At 47.9% G+C, this 4,768-nt stretch overlaps 1 pseudogene; it reads left to right on the top strand.

The window, feature by feature from the left end:
• Positions 1–2,028: 2,028 nt before the first annotated feature.
• On the top strand, positions 2,029–3,958 carry LOC101532590 (TRMT1-like protein; annotated as a pseudogene).
• The last annotated feature ends 810 nt before the right edge of the window (positions 3,959–4,768 follow it).

Genomic DNA, 4,768 nt, shown 5'->3' with positions numbered 1-4,768 from the left:
GGGTGGCTGTACAGAAGGGCATCTACCAGTAGGTGTGTGGGCTGGATAGTAGGTTGGTTGGGTTGAGCTGGGCTTCAATGCCCATCGACATGTGCGAGAGCTAAATGGGATGTGGGACAGACTTGACAAGCCTGTGGTGCATACTGGCAAGCATGGGAACCAGGGTAGGGGGCAGAACTGGTGGGTGTTATGGGGAGTCACCCCAACTAGGCTGCAGCTCCCTCTGATTTGCGTGAGGACTGAGTATGAAGTGGGTAGGATCGAACTGAACTACAACACCCGTTGGTACAAGAGGAAGACAGGCCTGGAAACAGAATGAATCCAGCAATCCCAATGACCAGCATGTGCATAAGCTGATTGGTGTGAATTTCTGTCTGTTTGTATCCTTACCCTATTCTGCCATCTTGAATCAGATCAAATGCTGACTTCCTAAATATAACGCACAGGATTTGTGAGTCTGAATCAAGACTCATTGCCACATCAAAGTCCCTGAGGTAGCTAACTTTATAAAGAGAAGGGGTTTGCTTAGGCCACTGTTCTGTAGGTTCAGGCCAAGATGGGGCACCATTGCCCCAGTCCCTAAAGAGGGTCACATAGTGACCCAGGAGGCAGAAGTAGTGGCTGGTGACTCACATCCAGCCCTGATGTTAGGACCACCTTCTATGGCAGTGCCCCACACCTAAGAACCCTTGCCAGCCCTCCTGTGACACCTTCTGTGGCAGTGCCCCACACCTAAGGACCCCTGCCCACTCTCCTGTGACACCTTCTGTGGCAGTGCCCCACACCTAAGGACCCCTGCCAGCCCTCCTGTGACACCTTCTGTGGCAGTGTCCCACACCTAAGAACCCCTGCCAGCCCCATCTCCAAACCTTTCACCAGCTGCAAATACTACCACCTGTAACACACAGGCCGAGGGGATGTGCAAACTCATACTCAAGTCACAGCAATGTTGTCCTCCAGCGTTCCCAGAGCCTGCAGGCTGCTTCCCAGTCACGATGAATCATGGACTCAAGGAGTCAAAGTTATGACCTTGTTGCAATGGAAAGAATGGTTGAGTCCTCTCAAAATTCATATCGTGAAATCATAACCCTTAAAGTGATATCTTGAAATCCTAACTCCCTAGGACTTGGGAGGCAGTGAGATCAGGGGGTGGAGCTATCAGCAAGGGGATTAGTGTCCTTACAAAGAGAGCTGGCATGGTCCCATGTTTATCTCAGCTTTGGCTGCCTGCACTGTTGATCACTTGTAAGAAGTCTTTGCCGAAAGAAAGAAAGAGGAAGAAACAAAGAATGAAAGAGGAAGAAATAAAATCAACACAGTGAAGAAGCAAAGGCAGAATGGAAGAAAATCTAAATACACTACCAAAGGAAGAGGAGACAAATATCCAGGATCTATAAAGAGCTACAGAAACTCAACGACAGCAAAATAAATCCTGTGAAGACATTGGCGAAGTATTTTTCAAAGGAATAAATTCTGCCCACCACCGTGCGCCGCCCAGCGGGCCTCCCAGAGCCTGTGCGCCTCGGATGCAGGGTGGGCCTCCGAGCGGGCATGTGCAGGGAGGCTGCCCAAGCACTGGCAGGATCTGGGCCAAGCGCTGGCAGGCTCTGGGCCTCGGCCTGCTGTTGGGCGGTGTGGGCTGGGTGGGCGTTCAGGTCAGTTCTCATGAGGCAGTGACTGTGAACATAGCAGTGGAGGAGGAGCAGAGACCCCTACAGCAGGTGGCCCAAGTGCCCATGCCGGATGCGGTGGTGCCCACTGCGGCCTTGGCGCCTGCCCCAGCCTCCACCCCTGAGGCGGCTGGAAGCAAGAGGCACATCTCCGTTCAGAGACAGCTTTCTGACTTGGAGAAGTTAGCCTTCTGAGCTGAAGGAGGTCTTAAATCTGCTAACTCGTTGAACCCTGATAATCCTGATGCAGGAAACAAGCAGGCTTGTCCATTGTGCCCTAAGGAAGAATTCACAGCTTGTAATAGGCATAAGCTTGGTCTCCACCTTCAGAATTTACACTGGAAAATCTCAAGTTGAATGTGAAGGTCACGGGATGTGCATCTGTCACTTACCTTGTGGGGCCGGTGAAACCGAATACTATTGGAGAGCAGATATCCAGTAAGATGGCGCCCGTTATCACTGCATTATTTGTCCAGCAACAATCGCCAGGAAAACTGATATGCTAGCGCATGTTGGGCGCCATAAGAATAAAAGAGAGATGAAATCTGGGTATATTGTTGTTTCTGCTGTGAAAGTATTGGCTGAAATTCTGAAGGAGATAGACACAGATGTGCAAGTTTATCCCAACTATACAGTACCTCAGAAAGCAGATTCCTACTTTCACCCCAATATGAATCGGCAGCTGGTGTTCTGTGCATTAGCTGTTTTGGCTGAGGAATGGAAACTGCTGGACTGTCTGGATGCCTTTAGGAGCCACAGGGATAGGGACAATGGGATTGCAATGGGCAAAGCATCTCAGAAGTGACGTCAGAGCTCCAATTGATGACTTAAATGAAAGCTCCGTGACACTGATTCAGGGGAAGTGCCACTTAAACAAACTGAAAGTGAAGGTAGACAGTAAGAAGAAAGGAGAGAGTGATGGGATTCTGGGAGAAGGAGAGGAAACCCTTGGTGACATTAAGGTGACCAAGATGGATGCCCATGTACTTATGCGTTTGAGGTCTTTGGATTTCATACACCTGAACCCTTTTGGAAAGTCTGTCAACTATCTAGAGTCTTCGTTCAGAAATGTAAGGAACCTCGGTGTAGTGTTGGTGATTTCTACTGACCCCAGCTCTTTACATGCCAAAGTGCAGCATGTTGCCTGGCATCACTACGGTTGTAACGTTGTCTGAATTGAGTAATACAAGGGGCTCGCTGCCAGAGTAGTTGTGGCTGCCGTGGCCAGAGCTGCTGTCCAGTGCAACAAAGGCATCGAAATCCTATTGGCAGTGTCCCTGGAGCACTTCGTGCTGGTGGCAGTGTGTGTGCTGAGGGGGCTGGCTTTAGCAGATGCCACGGCCAGGAAGATTCAGTACCTGATCCACTGTCAGTGGGGTGAAGAGAGGACCTTCTGCAAGGATGGTAATATGGTACAAGCAAACCCCTACGAGCAGCTGCTCTGTGACTGCCACGAAAGCATGCCAGGAAATACAGCGATAGAACTTGGACCCCTGTGGTCAAGTTCCCTGTTCAATGCTGGATTCCTCAAAAGAATGCTGTTTGAATCTTTTTACCATGGTCTGGATGATATTCAAGCCCTGCTGAAGACATTAATCTTTGAATCAGAATGTACTCTACAAAGCCAGTTTTCAGTTCATGCACCCTCCAGTGTCAACAAGTAAGAAGAAAATGGAGTTACTAAAACTACGGATGAAAGCACAGCAGGTAATTACATTGTACAAGGGAAGAGAAAAGGCAATGAAATCATCATAAACTTGACCAAGAAGCAAAAGACCAACATCAACATGGAACATCCTCCCTTTTATTCCAACATCCACAGGCTCAGCATCAAAGGAATGAATATGCCGAAGTTAAAAAAAGTTTCTGTGCTATCTTTCTCAAGCAGGCTTTCGAGTAAGTCGGACTCACTTTGAGCTGATGGGTGTTCATACGGACGCACCTCTGAAGTAGTTCAAATCAATCTTTTCAAAGTACAGTACGCCCACCTACGCTGGCGGCCAGGCAGAGGGCCAGGTCCAGTCAGCTCCTGAAGATACAGCAGACAACAGGGCCGAGACGTCTGTGAGCGACCAAGCCGAAGCATGTGGCTGCAGGAGGCGGTGACCATTAAGTGGCACTTGCTGAAGCTCTGTGCCAGCTGTGCCAGCTCTGCCAGTTTCAGGGCCTTTCCTGTCCCTGCACTTCCATGGTTTGAGAATAAAGACGTCCTGTTTTCCTTCCGAAAATGAGCAGTTCCTAACTTAGCTGCTTTGAAAGCTTTGCTTCCAGGTTTTTATTTTCCAGAAAAATTCTAAGGAGAGTACCCTACTGTTTAATAATTTGGAGTTTCATGTATACTGTGGAATCCATCTGTGTCACCTCTCCACTCACACTGACTCATGACGCTCATCTTTGCGTGTGTAGCACATGAAGCCAAAGCCCTCTTCCTGTTCAAGTGAGACTCAGTAGACTTCCAGGTCACTGGCATAAGTCACAGTTCCAAAGGTGAACTATGTTCCCATGTTTTAAAAAAATGCTACTTCACATCATTTTTATTACCGGCTTTTAAGAAATTGAGTACTCACTGGAGCTAGAAATACATTTTTTTTTACAAGTTTATGGTCTAGTTGACTAAATCCAGAGCAAGATCCCGTCTCCCTGAGACCACTTCCCTCACTGGACACGTGATGAGTACTGCAGTCCTGAAGAGAAGCTGTCTGGCCTTGAACGGGTCTGGGTGATCTCCCGTGCCTCTATCTGCACACATCTGGGCCTCACTCACTCGGCTGTGCTGCCTCTCACCCTTTGAGATGAAGGTTTGTAGTTTGAGGATTGGCTTATATGATTTGCTATTTTGAAGTGAGTGTGTATGTGTGTAAACTTTTTGTATGCATAACCCAGGCTAACATAATCATAAAAAATGGGAAAAATTCAAATCATTAATAGAATATGAGAAAATTCTCAGACTCCCTATCAGAGAAACACAAATAAAAACCACATTGAGGTTCTACCTAATCCCAGGGAGCTTCACCTACATTTGCAATTCTACTAACAACATTTGTTGGCACAAATGTCGGGGGTAAGCTAATATGCTTCACTATTGGTGGGAGTGTAGG

The sequence above is a fragment of the Ochotona princeps genome, chromosome 1, assembly GCF_030435755.1.
Source record: "Ochotona princeps isolate mOchPri1 chromosome 1, mOchPri1.hap1, whole genome shotgun sequence".
Classification (NCBI taxonomy): Eukaryota; Metazoa; Chordata; class Mammalia; order Lagomorpha; family Ochotonidae; genus Ochotona; species Ochotona princeps.
Note: the sequence above shows the minus strand (reverse complement) of the source record. Positions and strands in the feature narration are given on the sequence as shown.